The sequence below is a fragment of the Gorilla gorilla genome, chromosome 3 (assembly GCF_029281585.2).
Source record: "Gorilla gorilla gorilla isolate KB3781 chromosome 3, NHGRI_mGorGor1-v2.1_pri, whole genome shotgun sequence".
In the NCBI taxonomy this organism is placed as follows: Eukaryota; Metazoa; Chordata; class Mammalia; order Primates; family Hominidae; genus Gorilla; species Gorilla gorilla.
In genome coordinates this window covers 205286547-205306815 of record NC_073227.2, presented here as the reverse complement: position 1 = coordinate 205306815, position 20269 = coordinate 205286547, and the positions used below count along the sequence as shown (strand labels likewise).

At 45.1% G+C, this 20269-nt stretch overlaps 1 protein-coding gene across 1 annotated transcript in view; it reads left to right on the top strand.

The window, feature by feature from the left end:
- The first annotated feature begins 12522 nt into the window (after positions 1-12522).
- The window catches only part of ENPP6 (ectonucleotide pyrophosphatase/phosphodiesterase 6), a 185026-nt gene continuing 177279 nt past the window's right edge, over positions 12523-20269 (top strand). Inside the window, exon 1 of the mRNA XM_063705663.1 lies at positions 12523-12695. The gene's annotated coding sequence lies outside the window, so the exon portion shown is untranslated. The remainder of the gene's footprint in view (positions 12696-20269) is intronic.

Below are 20269 nucleotides of genomic sequence, written 5' to 3'. Positions count from 1 at the left end.
GCGGTGGAGGGTAGAAGATCAGAAAGACGAGAGGCCGGGAGAGGCCGAGATTTGTACATCCAGCTGAAAAATAATCAGGCTCCTAAGCACAAGGCAGTTATGGTTTTAAAAAATTAAAATAAGCAATGAAACCAACCACCCAGCACATTCAAATCCCTGCATGAGTTTGAGGATCGAGAAGTGGAAGAATTGAACGGGAAGAAGCAACGAAGATGGGCTTCTGCTGCAGGAGGCAAATGCCAAGTGTCAGAAATGATTCCTGAAGCTGGGAGCCTCTGAGTTCAACTCATTATTTCCATTTGTTCATTTGTTTTTTCTACTGTGTTTCAATACCTTTTCCTCCTCTGGCTTTTCTACCTGCATGAAGTACTTACTGGTGGTGAAGGGGAGACACAACTCCCAGCCCGTTGTTTGTTTTACAAGTGGACTCTTGCATGGAGAGGAAGCTCAGGAATGGGGTGGCTGGGCAGGAGGGCTACTGTGTGCCAGGTTCCAGCAGACTTGCAGACCTGCCCAGGGCAAGCAGAAGAACTGGTGAAACCTGCACGCCTGCTTTGAAGATCTCAAGAACAATTTGCTTTGCTCCTGTGGCTAAGCCTGCAAACATATTAAAAGCTTTTCTGGGTGATTTGTCAGTGGATTTAGTTAAAGAGTTTATAGCCTGACCCTGAGAATCGGTCTGTGCTTTAAAGCAACACTGACACCACGTGTTTGAATTTTTAGGACTAAAAGGAAAGTAAGACCACGAATGGAGGAGCAAGGAGAGATCCCAAACATAGCAGCTCTCATTATGAGGGTGCACTCATTTCACCCACTGAGGCTCTGAAAGGGTCAGCGCTGATGAGCTGGTCTGGCCTCTGCCTGCTCTACCCAAAAGTGAATGTAGGTGTCTGTAATTCTTGGAGTTCTTTGAGGTAGAAAAGATTATTCAGGGACTATTTTGATTTTAAAAATTAATATTCAACTTATTGAAGCTAGTTCTTAAGTTTTTAAAGTTCAGCTTCTAAATCTTATTACTTTATTTATTAGGAAGGTGCATGCTCAACATGCACTTAGTTTAGTATTTGGGAAAGTCTGTCAATCAGAAATGAAAATATTCAAAAAGAAACCTGAGTATAAAAAATGGGAAAAGTATACTTACAATATTTATGGGGGCTAATTAAATATGCTATGGGATCCCCTCAAATATTGACATTTCCCTTACAAATTTATTATATTCAGATTTTTTCAAGGGTATCTGACTGAGAAGCTTCCCCAAATACTTAGATAACTTTAAAAAAATCATATAAAATAAACGTAAAAATAAAGCAGCGTATTAAGTTGCTGAAATGACCACATATTGTTTTCAAATTTTAAAAACTTATCCTTTCAATTTAATATCATAAATGTAAATAACTAAAAAACATGTAACTTTAGAATCATAAGACTCATAAGACTCCCAGAGCACTTTGGGAGGCTGAGGTGGGCGGATCACCTGAGGTCAGGAGTTCAAGATCAGCCTGGCCAACATGGTGAAACCCCGTCTCTACTAAAAATACAAAAATTAGCCAGGCGTGGTGGCGTGTGCCTGTAATCCCAGCTACTTGGGAGCCTGAGACAAGAGAACTGCTTAAACCTGGGAGGCAGAGGTTGCAATGAGCCGAGATCGCACCGCTGCCCTCCAGTCTGGGCAACAGAGTGAGGATCCATCTCATAAACAAACAAACAAACAAACAATTAAACAAAAGCAGTGCACTCCATTAGGCAATAAGTGGTCTATCCAACATTGAGAGGAGGTGCTGCCCTCCCTCTGCCTTAATTCTAAGTTTTGACTAATTTTTCCTAAAATTGTTATCAAAAACATTGGTGATGCAGCATTTTAAAAATAATGCATTGAGAAACCAAAACTTCTGGTTCTGGCTCTTAAACTGGCAGAACAATGATGGAAAATCAGCGAACTTTTGTCTTTCCCTTCAGAAATGTTGCTGAGCACATCTGGTTCATCCCTTCCCTGGCCTCCTCCTCACAGCCGTTTGGTTCCTACGGCCTAAAAGTGTGTTGTGTAATTACTGCTAGGACTTTCTATCTAGTCACTGTAAGGTTTGCTGCTGGCACTTTTACTTGGATTTTTAATTTGGATTTGCATTTCTTTGACTTGCTTGAGTACCAGTGCCAACTAAATTATAATACAATGGTTTCGTATTACTTAGAGTTTTTATTTTAACTTTGCTTAAAGTCTCTTTTGGACTTAATTAGATTCTTAATTATATAATCATTTTTATAATCATGTTAGCATTTCTGGGCAGTCACAACTGTCTCATGACAGTTAGTTGACAAATATTGATTGTAGGGGGCTGCTGATTTTAAGATGTCCTCAATTTCATAGATGCCAAATTGCGGGTTGGTGGGGAACATGTCTCAGATTTGATGAAACATGGGGCATCACAGAATATCTGAAAGATTAAATTGAGAGTCTAGCATACAGAACACTCATAGCATCTATTTTTTGGTTCTTCATAAATGTTAATTCCCCTTTCCTTCTCCCAATACTCAACTTTAGGTGACTTGACTAACGTACATCTTCCTCCTGCAAAAAGCAATGCAGAGTATTGGGGAATAGTCAACAATTGTAAAGGTTCCCCAACTGCCAGCTTCTACAGACCTTGGTTCTTCCCTTATTCTTACCTGTGTGGGTGTCTATCTGACACGGCTGGAGGAGGGTCTGAGGTCTACCTGCTGCCATGAAGTCATGAACATGTGAATCAGAATGCTATTAGGTTTAGGTATAATATTGCTTCTACTGACGCCCTAACCTACAGAGTAACGCTTGACACAATCTTATTTTTTGGGGGATGTATTTCTTTTTAAAGAAATGTGTATAAATGTATGGTGTACAAGTGCCATTTTGTTACATGCGTAGATTGCCTAGTGGCCAAGTCAGGGCTTTAGGGTACCCATCACCCAAATAATGTACATTGCATCCATTAGGCAATTTCTTGTTATCTACACTTCTCGTGCCCCCTGACACTTCTGAGGACCTATTGCCTATCATTCCACTCTCTACATACATGTGGACACAATTTTCAGCACCCACTTATGAAGGAAAACATGAGTTGTTTGACTTTCTGTCTGGCTTGTTTCACTTAAGATAATGACCACCAGTTTCACCCATGTTGCTGCAAAAGACATGAAGTCATTCTTTTGATGGCCAGATAGTATTCTATTGTGTAAATAACACATTTTCTTTATCCAGGGGATTTTCTTCTTCCATTGATGGACATTTAGGTTGGTTCTATAGCTTTACTATTGTGACTAGTGCTACAATAAATATATGAGTGAAGGTATCTTTTTGATAAATTGATTGTTTTCCTTTTGCACAGATACCCAATAGTGCAGTTGCTGGGTCAAATGGTAGCTCTATTTTTAGTCTGAAAAATCTCCATACTGTTTTCCATGGAGGTTGCACTAATTTATATTCCCACCAACAGCGAATGAGTTCTTTTTTCTCTACATCCTTGCCAACATCTGTGATTTTCTGTCTTTTTAATAATAGCCATTCTGGCAGGGTAAGATGCTATCTCATTGTGGTTTGGATTTGCATTTCTCTGATGATTAGCGATGTTGAGCATCTTTTCATATACGTGTAGGACATCTGTATGTCATCTTTTGAAAAAGGTCTATTCCTTTTTTTTTCTTTTTTGCATACTTTTAAAAGTACATTAAGAGGGGATTATTTGTCTTTGTTGTTGTGTTTGAGCTCCTTGTATCGTCTGGATAGTAGTTCCCTGTTGGATGAATAGTTTGCAAATATTATCTCCCATCCTGTTGGTTGTCTGCTCACTCTGTTGATTATTTCTTTTGCTGTGCAGAAGCTCTTTAATTTAACAAGTCCCATTTGTCTGTTTTCGGTTTTGTTGCCTGTGCTTTTGAGCTTGCAGTCCACAATGTCATTTCGTGTGAAATAGTACCGGGGAGAGCTTTCCAACCTTCTCCATGTCAAGGCACATACAAGAAATGACACATTAGTCCAGCCACAGGGGTCAGCGTGGAGGCTCCGGGAGACCCATCCTCCTACCTAGGCCGCAGGAGGACGCCTCTCACACTGCAATCCCCCTGCTCCTGCTTAGGGCAGAGAAGAAACTCGCGGTGTTTTTTATTGGAAGCACCGGAATTACTGGACTTAAGGAAGGATGTCTGTCCCAAGAAGGGGAGGAGCAGGGGCGGGGACATCCCTGGCAAGGGTGACGTTTGAGGAAAAACGGCAGGCTGATCTGGCCAAGCTGCTGGGCACCCCTGGTCTACGCGGCCCGGGAAGCATCAGGAGCCTGGCAGAGGGGACCTGGCGGCGGGCACCTGGATGGCAGAGGGAGGCAGAGAACAGTTCCGGGACAGCGCGCTCCCATCTCCTGCTGTTTTGAGAGCCTGTTCCCCTGCTTCCTGCCCCAGAAAGCCCCATGCCTTCCTCGGGAAGGTCACTCACGGGTAAGCTCAGCATGGCTGTGACGAGGCTGGGTCCGGTGATGCTCAGCTTGGGAGACGCCAGAGAACCCGCACGTGGGGCCTAGTGCCCGCAGACACCCGTGGGGTCGGGGGTACTGTTTGCTCTCCAGGCCACCCGCCAGGTTGTGCACAACGCCAGGACAACTCTTCAAGGCTGAGACACGTGGCTTCCCTGGGCCCAGCACCTGGGCAGCACGTTCCGTGTGTATGCCCTGAAATCACACCAACGCATGCAGACAACCCCGAGACTCAACCCCAAGGCCAGGACACGGGGCCAGTGCCTGGAGCAGCACAACGGGGTGCCCAGCTGTGACCCTGCCTACCCGGAACCCTGAGTCTGGTGGCACTGGAGGCTCAGCACCACAATGATCCTTTCTTGTGTTACCAAAAAAAAAAAAAAAAAAAAAAGTTTAACAAATACAGGGCATTGTTCTTACTTTTTTAAAAAAGGACTGACTGCTTAGGGGACTGCAGTCATTTAGCCCTACCTGACCTCCAAGAGTGAAGGGGCAGAGTCCCCACCTGTCACCATCTGCAGGACAGCCATGCGCCGCTGCACTCTCTTTGGCTGAGAACCTCCAGCATTGGTTATAGGCCCCATTGTGGATCCAAAGTGAAACTCTGAAAATAGAAATAAAGCAGCTCATGCTCCAGCAAACAAATACTATGATTTCTGTCTACTGGAAGAAATGAGTAATCAACCTCTCAAAAGTCAGAATTCAACTACAGCACGTTCACAAAACCACTCACACTGCCCCCAGATGGGCACAGATGTTGACTCTGCATCTCCTTCGCTGTTCTAATTTTCCTCACGAGCCCGTGCCCACCGGGGTAATAGGAAAAACAAACTGAACTGTGTTTAGCATGAGCTGGTAAACTTAGTCTGTTTGCAATGATAGAAACTACTTCAGTTTAAAACAAACACTCAGCCCCTTAGCAGAGAAGTGCAGATGTTCGGATTTGATTGCCCTCTCCGGCTCCACGGCAAGGTGATGCCTGTGCTCTGGATAGAGTGACCATTACAAATCATCTTCCAAAACGGGCACTTTTTTCATTTTTAGAAACAATACATGTAAAAATAATGCAGTGCTGTCCGTGTCCCCAAACCATCCTCAGGTAACCGCGGTTAGCAGTGTCCTTCCAAATATGCTCCCTGCATAGAGGCACCTTGCACACACAGGTGAGCTTTTTCTCATTATTACTTGGAATTACAGCATGCATCTTATTCTATAATATTTATTTTTTAACCACTCATGTCAGATCAATCCGAGATGTGTTTGAGAGAGAAAGAGGGCACTATTAATAATTATGCCAGTAGAGCAGGTGATGTTTATTCACCCTAGTTAGAGAGGAGAGGTGTGGCTTAGGCAAACTCATGGCAGAGCAGACAGTGAGGCCCAGTTTGTATCCTGTATTTACATGCCAGTCTGTGCAACAAAGCAGCTGGGTTGGGCAGCTTCCTGCAGTGTTGCCCTCTGAGGTGTGACTGGCCTCCTCTGGCCTTTTGGGGTGATGCACTGCAGACCACGGTGGAGTCTGAGGACCCGGACACTGTTTTCTGGTTTTGATGACTGATTCACACTAAGGCTTGTTTGAAGCCATCTGAGATCTCTGTGTGCCAAGGCATCTCAGTATGGCTGTGTGCCCTTCATGTGGCTCGGGGGAACTGTCAGGACTCCAGGGTGCCACATGCAGGCCCCTGCACCCTACAGCCCCGCCTTGGGTTTAACTGTCATCCACTTGCACCGTTTTGGGTGTGGTGCTGAGCTGGAATTCTCTGGGGCCAGAAACTTCCCCTTCCTCTGCCCAGAAAAGTGGACAATCAAGGTTCCCAGGCTCACTGATCTGGGTATTTCTAAAGCCTCTCTCTTCCTGCTTGAGAGCTGTTTCTGTCCTGAGAGAAGGGATAAACCGAAATCCCAGATTTTGTCATCCTTGATCTCCCTCTCTTTCCCTTCCTCCTGCAACCTCTCAGTTCCAGAAAATGCAGGCTGTCCATTTCCTCCAAGTCAGAACCTCCTGCTAAGGATGCCACTGAAGGACTGGAGGGATTTCTCTAAACTGATCCGGGCCTATGATGTGAGTCATCTAATTTGGTTTTTGACCTACTAAGAAAACCAGAAAACCCTCTCAATAGCAATCTGCTTTCCAGCTGATTATCTTACTACAGACATAAACAGAAATTCAACGTGATGGTCAGCGTTGAGCAGAGATGCCATGGTGTTGGCGGGTACTGCTTTTCCCCTGAAGCACTCCACTCCAGTCTGTCAAAGGGCAGCAAGCCTCCAGTAGTTACAGAAATGGTAACATTGCCAAGATCTGCTTCATTCTTTGGCTGTTGAATGGGTGGCTTATGGCCCCTGAGCTCACGACAAGGAAAGAGAGAAAGAAAAGTGAAAAAGAGGGCCCCCACCACCTACCTACCTGCTGCTGTTCCAGCTCATCAAAAACAAAAGTCTAAAACAGTTGCTGGAAAGTACCTTGCATGATCCCTTCACAGAAACAACAGAGAGGAGCAGCTGCACAGGGACCACGGGACACCAGGAAGACATTCTCCCATTGCTTCTCCTGCCTTTAGCATCCTTTTATCTTGCTTCTCCCATAATCCAAGCATCAGATCCCATTTCCCTCTGAATTCTCCTACTTCTCCCAGCACTTTATAAAACCGAGTCCTGTCCCCAGAGCCCCAGGTCAGTGCTCCCGGCACACCCAGCAGGAAACAGCAGGGTGGGGGCCAGGCAGTGGGCGGAAGGGGCACAGGGGTGGGAGAAGGCAGGCCTGGGGCTGAATCTCGGTGCAAATGCGTGACCCGCAACAATTTATTTATTCCGAGTCTCAGTTTCCTTATTTGTAAAATAAGAATATTATCATGTACTTAATGGGCTGTGGGAGTTAAATATGCTCAGGAGTGTATAACTGATTCTCTGTGAAGAAACCTGTCCTTGTGTGAAGAAGCCAACCAATGCTTTTGTGAACAAATGTGCACCTGAAAGAGCCAATCCTTCAAGATAGATCCTGAGCTGCTAACTGGGCCTACATTTATAACACAGCCAAGTGGCCCTTTGCTGGCTGGAGGTCACAGATGCACTCTGAGTTCTGGGGAAACCTACACCTATGTTTAACTGTGGACTTTCAGAGCTTGCCTGAACCAACCAATCAGAGCTCCCCCACCTTGGCCAATCAGGGCCTAGCTGTGTCAACCAATCAAAACTCAGTTGCATTGATCAATCAGAACTAAGCAAGTTTGAATCATTTATTTGCATAAACAGACCTGATTTAGAACCTGCAAAAGCCAAACCCTCTCTTTGTTCTCTGAAATGCACACCTTCCTTATACAGGAAGACTGTGTCTCCCCAGTTTGCAAACTGTTCACTGTAATAAAGTGTCTTTCCTCCAGATTCCCTTTCAGAAAACTTTTGTTCAAACTTCAAACTATGTAGCTGCCCACAAGTTCCACAGCTGAGCTCTGGGGACATAGCTATGGCCTTTATTGCTGACTTTTTTTTTCCAGGGCACTGCCTGCACAATTTCAAAAACAGAATTTAATCCATGGGAACAGTTTTTATATCTAATTAAATGTGTTAGAGTTAATTGATGCGAGAAACAACAAATATGTTCAACTGCAAAGAGCTCGGAACCACGAGTTCAAAAGCCAGCTAAAAGCCCTGCCCAATCTTATGACCTTGAGCAAGTCATCCAACTTCCTGAATGTTAGTTTCTTTATCTGCAAACACAGGGTCAGAACCAGAGAGTCTCTGAACACCCCTCAGCTATACATGCCTTGATTTCTAATAACATCTAAGAATGCAGCTGGCTGTTTTTCCTTTTCTAATATTCTCTGGTCATTACTTGGATCACTGACTTTTGAGTCCTTTACTGAATATGAGACTGTAATTCCTGGTCCTCAGTTCCCCAGGTGCCCTAGTCCCTTCCATAGACACAACCCTCCAACTTCCCTTTTCAGTTCATACCTATAAGGAGGGTACGCTAATGAGAGCTGGGCAGACTCAGCTGAAAGATGAGCCCAGAGGCTTCCCATTACTTCAATCCCCTTGCTCTTTTTCTTCTCCTGAAAAGAAGCCATTCATACGCTCCCTGCCTTATACTACAATCATGCCATTTGAGAACTGTTCCAAACAGAGGCTCCTTGGCTCTTCTGACAAATCCATTCAAGACACTCTTTTAAACAGTAACCAGATTCTTGATTCATTAAAGACCCATATAGAAACGTTCCCACTAGTGTCTCCCTGTCACCGTGCCCCTGTCTGTCTTAGAAAGGGCCCCATGTGGCACTGTCTCCAACAGAGCATGCACTGGCTGGATAACTCCAACCCCATCTTCAAAGCTAAGAGGAGGTGAGATCATCAGCCAAGCAGGGTTCCTGAAGTTTCCTGTATGTAACATGAGAGTCGCAACAACAAAAATAATTTTAACAACTGCACTGAAGTGTTTTGCGGGCAGTTAGAAAAAAATGAAATAATATAAATATTGCCATTCAAAGTGAGGTCTAAGAACCCGTGGCATTGGCCATCATCCAAGAGTCCTTGAGGAACACAGAATCTTAGGTCTACTCCAGAATTACTGAATCAAAATCTGCATTTTATCAGAATCTGTAGGAGATTCCAGTGTACATTAACATTTGAAAAGCAGTGATCTAAAATACTGTAAAAGAAACTAGAGGAACTCTGTGTTGAAAAGTCAAGAATTTATGTTGCCAGCTCTCAAGTAAAACAATCTCCAAGAAAGATATCATTACATGTGAATTTAGATTCATTTTTTAAAAAGGTTTATTTTATTTTATTTTTCTAGAGACAAGGTCTCACTATGTTGCCCAGGCTGGAGTGTGGTGGCTATTTACAGGTTGGATCTCACTACTTATCAGCACAGAATTCTTATCTGTTCTATTTTAACCTGGGCAGGTTCAACCCTCCTTAGGCTACCTGGTGGTTCCCCACTCCCAGAAGGTCACCATATTGATGCTGAACTTAGTGCAGACACCCAGTGGACATAGCACACTACAGCTCAGAACTCTTGGGCTCAAGCCAACCTTCCTCCCTTAGCCTCCTGAGTAGCTGGGAATACAGGCATGTGCCACCACACCTGGCATACATTCATATACTGTACGATAGAGACAAGTATACAAAGATCCTCTTCTCTTCCTCTTGCCTTTTAATGGTAATGGGAAGAGCTGTAGATATAAAAAAGCTTAGTGTAGGCAAAGAGACGCTAGAAGGTTTCCTTAGGTGGAAAAGAAAAAAATCATATAATTGGAAAGGAAGAAAGGAAAAAGATGAAAAATGTTGGCAGAGCAGCTTCTGGGATGAATGAAATTTAATAAACTTTTGCTGAGATGGGTTATGACTTTGCTCTCTGCTTTTGGAGTTGATTTTATTTTATTTTTTTTAGATATAATGGCACATGGAAGTGTGTCATAAAGTGGGAGAAAAAGTGCAAGAATTCCTCAAGACCCATATGTAAGGTTTTCTAAAATTCACTTTGTATGCTACAATTGTTTGTCCTGCATAGTGCCAGGAAGACATAAAAATGTGAAATGAACAAACATTGTTTAAGAGTTTAAAGATACTTTGGATGTCATGACTCCAATAATATTACCTTACAGATGAACACCTGTATTAGTCCATTCTCATGCTGCTATGAAGAAATACCTGAGACTGGGTAATTTATAAATAAAAGAGGTTTAATTGACTCACAGTTTCACATGGGTGGGGAGGCCTCAGGAAACTTATAACCATGGTGGAAGGCACTCTTCACAGGCAGCAAGAGAGAGAATGAGTTTGGAGTGAAGGGGGAAGCCCCTTATAAAACCATCAGGTCTTGTGAGAACTCACTCATGGTGAGAACAGCATGGGGAAAAATGCCCTCATGATTCAATTATCTCCACCTGGTGCTGCCCTTGACACATGGGTATTATTACAATTCAAGGTGATATTTGGGTGGGGACACAGAGCCAAACCATATCATTCTGCCCCAGCCCCTCCCAAATCTCATGCCCTCACATTTCAAAACACAGTCATGCTCTCCCAACAGTCCCTCAAAGTCTTAACTCATTCCAGTATTAAAAGTCCAAGTCCAAAGTCTCACCTGAGAAAAGGCAACTGTCTTCTGCCTATGAGCCTGTAAAATCAGAGGCAGGTTAGTTACTTCTAAGATACAATGGGAGTACAGGCATTGGGTAAATGGTCCCCTTCCAAATTGGCCCAAACAAAGGGGCTACAGGCTCCATGCAAGTCCAAAATCCTGCAAGGGAGTTATTAAATCTTAATGCTCTGAAATGATCTCCTTTGACTCCATGTCTCACATCTAGGGCACACTGATGCAAGAGGTGGGCTCCCATGGTCTTGGCAGCTTTGACCCTGTGGCTTTGCAGGGTACAGCCCCCTCCTGCCTGCTTTCACAGGCTGGCATTGAGAGTCTGCAGCTTTTCCAGGAGCACAGTGCAAGCTGTCAGTGGATCTACCATTCTGGGGCCTGAAGGATGGTGGCCCAGTAGGCAGCGTCCCACTGGGGACTGTGTGGGGGCTCCAACCCTACATTTTCCTTTCACACTGCTCCAGCAGAGGTTCTCCATGAGGGCTCCACCCCTGAAGCAGACTTCTCCCTGGACATCCAGGCATTTCCATACATCCTCGGAAATCTAGTTGGAGGTTCCCAAACCTCAATTCTTGACTTCTATGCACCTGCAGGTCCAACACCATATGGAAGCTGCCAAGGCTTGAAGCAATGGCCTAAGCTGGATCTCGACTCCTTTTAGCCACAGCTGAAACTGGAATGGCTGGGATGCAGGGCACCAAGTCCCAAGGCTGCACAGAGCAACAGGTCCCTGGGCCAGGCCCAGGTAACCATTTTCCCCTCCTAGGCCTCCACGCTTGTGATGGGAGGGGCTGCTGTGAAGTTCTCTGACATGTCCTGGAGACATTTTCACCATTGTCTTGGTGATTAACATTCAGCTCCTCATTACTTATGCAAATTTCTGCAGCCTGCTTGAATTTCTTCCCAGGAAATGGGTTTTTCTTTTCTGTCACATCATCAGGCTGAAAATTTTCCAAACTTTTATGTTCTGTTTTTCTTGAACACTTTGTCACTTAGAAATTTCTTCTGCCAGATATCCTAAATCATCTCTCTCAAGTTCAAAGTTCCACAGATCTCTAGGGCAGGGACAAAATGCCACCAGTCTCTTTGCTAAAGCATAGCAAGAGTGACCTTTATTCCAGTTCCCAACAAGTTCCTCATCTCCATCTGAGACCACCTCAGCCTATACTTCACTGTCCACATCACTATCAGCATTTTGGTCAAAGCCATTCTACAAGTCTCTAGGAAGTTCCAAACTTTCCCGCATCTTCCTGTCTTCTACTGAGCCCTCTAAGCTATTTCAACCTCTGCCTCTTACCGAGTTCTAAAGTTGCTTCCACATTTTTGCGTACCAGTATAGCAGCACCCCACTCTTGGTACCAATTTACTGTATAAGTCTGTTCTCACACTGCTATGAAGAAATACCTGATACTGGGTAATTTATAATGAAAAGAGGTTTAATTGACTCACAGTTCCATATGGCTGGGGAGGCCACAGGAAACTTACAATCATGGCAGAAGGCACCTCTTCACAGGGCAGCAGGAGAGAGAATGAGTATACAGCGAAGAGGGAAGCCCTTTGTAAAAGCATCAGATCTCATGAGAACTCACAGTCATGAGATTGGCATGGGGGAAACTGCCCCCATGATTCAATTATCTTCACCTTGTCTCACCCTTGACACGTGGGGATTATTACGATTCAAGGTGAGATTTGGATGGGGACACAGAGACACACAAACTATATCAACACCCTTTAGTCTTGACACTCACAAGTACTTGCCCAAATCCACAGGGAAAAGCTTGGCTCAGTTGCTGGGGTGTGCCATCCACACATTCATCACAAAGTAAAATAATGCCTAACAAAACTGAACACCTGACTTTTTTTCTGAAAACTTTTAAAGCATTAGGCCTATCAAGTGTCACGCACAGCTCAAGAGGAAATGCTATCTGGAAATCCCCCAACTCCCATGGAAATTCCCAGCTGGCTCCCTGTACACTGCAGATACCTGAAGTGGTTTTGAAGACTGGGCAGCTAAGACTTAAGTGAAGAAGAATTCCTCCCCTGCAAGGATGACCAAGAACCCAGCCGCTCTGTTTCCTTCCCGATTGGAGTCCTCTTCTCCACTGGTAGGCACTGACCCCTGCAGAAGCTGCCCCAAGCTTCTGGGACCCAGTAGCACCTTTGACGTGGTGGTCGGTGTTCCCAGTAACATCTCCTTTCTCTGCAGCACCCAGCTCTTAGACTGAAAAGCACAGAGCTTTCCCCACTTCCTTTAATAAACTCAGGAAAGAGTGGGGCTTGGATGGGCTATTTCAGCAATCTGGAACACTTAACAGGCCCAAATACTTTTCTATTTCATGCCTCAGCCCAACTCAGGCAACTCCTATTTTCCTCCTGGAAATGAGAAGTGGACATCCAGGAAGGGCTGTGGAAGAGGCAGAAGTCAGGAGGCTGCGGGTAACTGGGGGCGAGTCGAGTGGTTCTGAGGGCCAGTGTTAAGGTGTGGGCAGCAGAACAGCAGCGAGGATGGGGTAGGCAGTGGAGTATTAAGAGGGACTGTCACCGCGGGGCAGCTCCACCTGCCCCAGCTGTTGGTCTCAAAAATAAACCAAGCCAGATGCTAGTTAAGTGGTAAAGAAGGATGGTAATATCTATTGCAATAGGGAGAAGGCCCAGCCCAGACTGAACTCCAGTTTGATTTGTGCAGTAGAGACTGGGCGTTTTAAAGGGAGAGTGAGAGAATTGGGCAGGGGTGACCAGGGCTCAGTGGGGTTGGAGAAGTGGAAAACTACAGACAGCAGAGCGGGCTTGGTCCATGAGAAACCCACCTGGGTTTGTTAACAGCCTCCCTCACAGACTGGGGCACAGGGGCCCGATCTCTGGGTGTTGACTGGAGCAAATGGCAAACTTGTTTGGCAGCCTTGTGTGTCCTTGGGATTGCCTCCCAAGGACACCCAAGGTGGCTGGGGTCACCTAGGGATGCGGCCTTGAGCTGTGAGAAGCCGTGCTAGTGTTTGTCCAAGTCTTTCTAGGCCAGGGTTGAGGCCTAGTTGAGAAGAGGGCTCAGGGGAGCCTCAGTCGAGTTTGGTCCAGGAGAGAATCTGTCACTGGCCTGAAGTGGTCTCCTTCATACTGAGTGTCCTCAACAGTGGCTTTGATTCTGGGGCCAGGCTGCTGAACACATGGAGCTGATAGTCAGGGCTGTGCTGAGCTGGGAGCCTGACCACATGATTCAGTGTCCTCGGGGCAGGGCTCAGAAGGGTGATCCCAGATTTCAGCTCCGACCCAGTATGCACAGATGGTGACAGGGGCGGCCCACTCTGGAGCCACGGCCACATCCAGGCTTTGGGGTGGAGTTGGGGCTGGCTGTTGGTTCTGCCGAGCCCAGGGGGAAGATAAACCCTTTCCTCTGAGCCTCCATTTCCTCGCTTGCAAAATGAGGACAGGGCCTTTCTCCTGGGGCTGGTGGATCAGAGAGAAGCATTCCAGTAATGTGAGTAGCACTTAATTAGCATTCAGTAAATACTCATTCCTCTCTTCCTTCAGAGGAAAGTTCAGGCAGTGTCTGATTTAATAAACAGGTTAAAGACCAAAATGCCCCCTGTAAGTTGGTTGGTTGTAATTTAGAAATGTATTATATTTAGATTCCCAAGACCACTCATAAACACTCATTTATGCTGTGTGTAACTTAGAAACATGTTATATTGAGATTCCCAAGACCACTCACATTCATTTATGCCAGATATGGACACTTCACCACAGGCTTATAACAAAAAGTACAGAAGAAAAAAACAATCTTTCTGCCAGCTTGTTTCCATGTGCCAGATGTTTGTGAGTGAGGGGCCCGAACTGTGAAGGGTGCCCATGCTGGTGCCTCCTCCCGAGAGTGCAGAAGGCAAGCACCTGAGCTCAGCTCTTGTCGTCCTCACCCGGAGTTCCTGTGAATGTTAAGAGAACACAGCTTAGTGTCAGCTTTGAGTTCACATTTTGACTCCCCTGCTGAGTAATTCTGTGGCATGGGGCAAGTCATTTAACCTATCTAAGCATCAGTTTCCTCATCTCTGAAATGGGCTAAGAACAGTCACTCCTCAGAGGGTTCTTTCGAGGGTTAAATGAGAAAACTCATGAAAAGTGCCTGGTGGAGTATCTGGCCAATCACTAGGCCAAGTGTCCCCTTGGGGCGTTCATCTTTCTGCTGCAAGAGCTTGCTGGCTTGGCGTGGTGACTCATGCCTGTAATCCCAGCATTTTGGGAGGCTGAGGCAGACCGATTTCTTGAGCCCAGGAGCTCGAGATTAGCCTGGTCGACATGGCGAAACTGCATCTCTGCAAACAATCCAAAAGTTAGCCAGGCATAGTGGTGTGCTCCTGTAGTCCCAGGTACTTAGGAGGCTGAGGTAGGAGGATTGCTTGAGCCTGGGAGGTCAAGGTTGCAATGAGCTGAGATAGATTGCACCACTGCACTCCAGCCTGGGCGACAGAGGGAGACCCTGCCTCAAAAGAAAGAAAGAAGAGCTTGTGCACAAGTGGTGTTCAGGGAATGTCTGGAGACCTGATCTCAAGTGCTGCCTTAGTGTATGGGCTGCCTCCCGCCTGGAGGCACAGAGCTCAGGAACAGAAGGTGGGAGGGCAGCAGGACTCCCCCAGCCTTCAAGACAGCCTCCTTTACAACAGCCACAGATAGGGATGGGATGGTGGGGTTTCTGCTGAGCAACTTTTATAGACTGAATAGGTGTGAGGCCAGAGGAAACAGAACTCTAGAAAACAACTGGCCTCCCAGTTGTTTCTGGAAACCCAGACGGGAAGCTGCATCAAGCTCTGAGGCTTCCTAGGAGTCAGAACTCTGGTCTTGGCTCACGGTGACTGAGAAGTGAAGGGTAGCGGAAACTGTAGAGTCACAAGGGACATTTTTATTTCATCTCAATGAATGCTTTTTGTTGGAGGAGGGATGAGATTCTAGAACCAAACTGCCCATTGTTGATGCATCTGTGAGGCCGGGAGAACCCATGGGTTTGACCCGTAACCCTGGCGAGTATTAAATGTGATGATGGTGACTATGTACCCAGGCAGCTAGCCTCCTTATTGATTGATTGACTGACTGATTCATTGATTGATTGATTCATTCATTCATTCACCAAACGTGCTCCTGTGGTATGCTGGACACTGTTCTAGTACTACAGGCACAGCAGGGACCAAAGCAGAAAAACGCCTGCCTGCCTTAGGGGACCACGGGGACACAGATATGCTCCTGCCCTTTGGAAATAATTCCAGAATATGGAGTGCAGGAAGGAATCAAGAAGAAGGAGGGAAAAGGACAATAAAAGAAACATAAAAGCAGGAGGGGAGTGCAAGAAATGAAGACCCCCAGGTCAGAGCCCAGAGGAATCCACCACGTGGCTTGGGTGCTTCTGGTTATTACCATGGTTACCGGCCCTGATGGCCACCCCTGAAGCGGAAAGCCCATTTCTGTTATTTCTGCAGCATTCATAGATGACAGTTCCAAAGCCTCTGTGTGGGTTGACTAAAATCTGCTAGTGAACATCCAGTGCTGAGGAAATGACCCAGAAATTCTCAACATTTGATTTTTTCTCCAAGACTGGGCATATCTACAAAAAATTCAAACGTTTTACACAATGGGTGGTGGGGATTTCATTTGACCCTGTGGTGCATTTATCAAAATATGGTTGCAGATTAGAAAGCAAGCCATGTACGTGGGAAAAGAGGGAAGCCAGAGGGTTGAGGGCCTAGGAAAGTCTGAACACGGGCATTGCTGGGTCAGGCCTTGGGGAGGGGAGCTCCCATACTAAGACGCCCAAGTCAGCAGCAAGCCTTGAGCTGTGGGAGAGGACAGAGGACGAAGGGCATCAGGTAGGTGGAGGACAGCGTAGAGATGGCAGGAGCTGTGTATTGAAGGACCTCACAGGGTCGAAGGACTATGTGAGTCTGGGTTCTAGCGGGAGTGAATGAAAAAGATAAAAAGTGGAGGCCCCAGAGTGGGCAGATATAATTGAGGTTGTCGGGGGTGGCAGTTATTGATAATGGTTTGATCACAGCTCAGGATATGAGCGTGAGAGTGGCCAAGGCAGGGAAGGGGGCATGGTCACTAGAGAAATAAATTCACAAACTGAGGGGACTGGTTCGGAAGAATCAACTAAATCAGTGGTTGGCAAACTGTGGCGCACTGGCCAAACCCAGCCTGCCACCTGTGTTGAAAATAACAGAGAATACAGACATGCCCACTCATTTGTGTATTTCCTATGATTGCTTCCATGCTACAGTGGCAGTGTCAATGCCAAAAGTATTTATTATCTGACCCTTTATAGACAAAGTTCCCCAACTCCTGACCTAAGCAGATATTGCACTTACCATTGTTAGTGGGTTTAGGTGAACAAACAACATTCTACAACAAAAAATTTTAACTAATGTAATTCCTTATAATAAATACTCCTGGTGTAATGGCTATAGGCCAGCTGCCCTTGAAATTATGAAAACAGACTTTTCAACATACAGGAAAGCTCTTTGCCCTGCTTTGTATGCAGATATTTTGTTCAGCTTTGTGAGAACAAGAAACACAGTAAGTATCAACTTAGCTTGAGTTATATGCTAACGGTTTTGTAAATAGTCACTAAACATTCCCCTATTTTACTATGAGACATAGGAGCTGCCTGTTCTATCTTCTGCGGCTACCTGTGTATCACCTAAAGCTGAATAAAGGGATAACTCGCTTTTAATTCTCGGATCAATATTGGTATGCGATCCAGTCCAACTGCGTCAGTACTGGACCTAATTAAATACTTTTGGAGTAATGTGTAAATGTTTTATCCTTCTTTCAGGGAACCTCAGCTCCACTTGCAAAACAGTCAGGAACGTGCAGTTATTTAGAGAGACCTTCTCAGACCTTTTTTATTTAAGTAGGTCCCCCTGCTGTTCTCAAACCATCACCCCACTCATTTACTCCATAGCAATTACGCAGTTATGCAAAACAAACCAAGTATCTTCACTTACTATCAAAATTTTTCATTCATATTTCCAATTTTGTAGGTATTCCAGATTTTTGATACAATTTTTATTAGTAGTATATTTTTACACTGTATAACTTTTTTTGGTATTATTTACATTTCATTTGCTTAAAGTCTCTTTAGAAAACTTTTTTGACTTACTTCTATAACTAAATCTAAGATATTCTTACTGACTCCTTTTATGTCATAACTTTGTTCTGGAGTCACCCTTGTTAGATAGTAGGGTAAGGACATGTAGATGGTACATTTTCTTAGTTCTTGTAGATGTGACAATATCTTTTTGTTGCTTGCTCACATGAGTAACAAGATCGGCTTGCTGTAGAATTCATGAGTCATACTTAAGCTTCAAAATACAGACACAGTTCCACTGTCTCCTGGTAATTGCCACACTGACTTTGCATTTTTCTCTACAAGTACGTTAAAATTGTTTTTTGATTATTCATTTAGGAAATTCAAGCGTTTCTGGAGGAAATAGTCATACTTTGGATTCTAATTTTCCTTGGCAAAGGGTGGACACTTTTAGACGCAGGTGCTCATTTCTGGGAACTGCATGTAAATTTCTGACTGTTGTTTTTCTTCAGTTACTCTGGTTTCTTTTTCAGAAATGCCAATCTGGTTCACAAGGCAGCTCTGCGTTCTCTGCTGCCTTCTTTCTCACCACCGTCATCTCTGTTCCTGTTTCCCGGTGTGCTGGGGACTCTCTGGTTTGCCCTCGGCATCGTAGTTCTGTTTTTTGCGCCTGCAGTTCTGCCTTCGCTGCCTGTAATGAGGTTTCGGTTTCGCTATGGCGTTGTGAGCGTCTCTGACCATCTTTCGTGGTCCTCTGCCATGCCGCTCAAGCCAGAAACCCAAATCACGCCCGATGCCTTGCTGCTTCTTATGCCTTCCTCTCGTCCATCCACGGCTGAGGTTGCTTCAACCTCTAGAATATTTCTCTCAAGGTCATTTTGTCTCCATCTTTACTGCCATCACTTCAGTTCACGGGGCCACCATCTCACCCTTCTTTTTGCCCCCACCCCCTGCCATTGCTCCTCCTAGTCTGTTCTCTATGCTGTAGCTGGAGTTATTGATGTTTATGCAGACATTTAAACATGCGTATGTACAGTTGACCCTCAAACAACATGGGTTTGAACTACGCAGGTCCACCTACACATAGATATTCTTCTGCCTCTACCACCCCTGAGACCCCAAGACCCAGCCCTCCTTCTCCTCCTCCTCCTTAAATTTTCTCCGTAACATTTCTTTTTCTTTGGCTTACTTTATTGTAAGAATACAGCATATAATGCATATAACACACAAACTATGAGTTAATCAACTGTTTATGTTATCAGTAAGGCTTTCAATCAACAGAGGCTCAATAGTACCTGAGGTTTTGGTCAACAAGTTACATTTAGGGAAGTCAAAAATTATGGGTGAATTTTCAACTGCCGGGTAGGGGTTGGCACCTGTTCAAGGGTCAACTGTGTGCATGTGTATGTGTGTACAGATGTATACATGTGCATACACACACACATATACATACTGAATACACACACACTCACACTCTCAGTGGCTTTCTTTTGTACTAAGAATTCAAAGCACTTTTCCCAGCTGTGAAGCTTCTGCATGAGCTGACACTGCCTATGTCCCCAAATTCAGCTGCGCCGTTTACCAGGCACATGGGTCTTTTTTCAGTTCTTCAGGCATGTGGAGCTCTTTCGCACCTTAAAGCAATTTGCTTCCTCTGCCAGGAATATACATGACTTGCTTTCCATATCTGGCTCAGATGAAATACTACAGAAGCCTTTCCTGCCTATTTTATCTGAGTAGGTACTACCTGCCCCCAATCAGCCCCTGGTTTGATTCATTAATAGCAATTATCATTATGAATTATTTATTAGTGCATCGTCTGTGAACCTCACCAAAGTGTAAGCTGCCTCAAAGGTGGCATCTTGTCCATTCTACCCATGTCTGGATTCTCCACCCCAGCCCAGTGCGTGCCTCATAATGGGCTCTCTTTTTTTTTTTTTTTTTTTTGAGACAGAGTCTCGCTCTGTTGCCCAGGCTGGAGTGCAGTGGTGTGATCTTGGCTCACTGCAACCTCCAACTCCTGGGTTCAAGTGATTCTTGTGCTCAGCCTCCCAAGTAGCTACGATTACAGGCATGTGCCACCGCGCCCAGCTAATTTTTATATTTTTAGTAGAGACGGCATTTCACCATGTTGGCCAGGCTGGTCTCGAACTCCTGACCTAAAGTGATCCACCTGCCTTGGCCTCCCAAAGTGCTGGGATTACAGGTGTGAGCCACTGGGCCAGGCCTTCATAATGGGTTCTTAATAAACATTTGTTAAAAGCATTGGTTCATCACATATTAGTAATTTTCATCTTTACTTATTCCTTATGATTTTTTGTTTGTTTAATATAGGTTATACCTTTTGATATCCTATAGAGGATTCCAGTGTGTTGGATCTCTTGGGTCCTCCTGTAGATTATTTTTAGAGTCTTCTAAAGTCTTCTAAATCATTGAGATGAAGTCTCTTTCCTATTTTCTGTAGCTTTAAAAAAACTACCTCCCAGGCCCCGCCCCGCCCCATAGAGTTTTTCCTCCCTTATTTACTCATCCTTAAAGGAAGTGACATCTGTAGAGAGCCAGTGCTTGTTAAGAGCGAGGGTGAGCTCATCATCGAGGTCCGGTCCTCGTGTG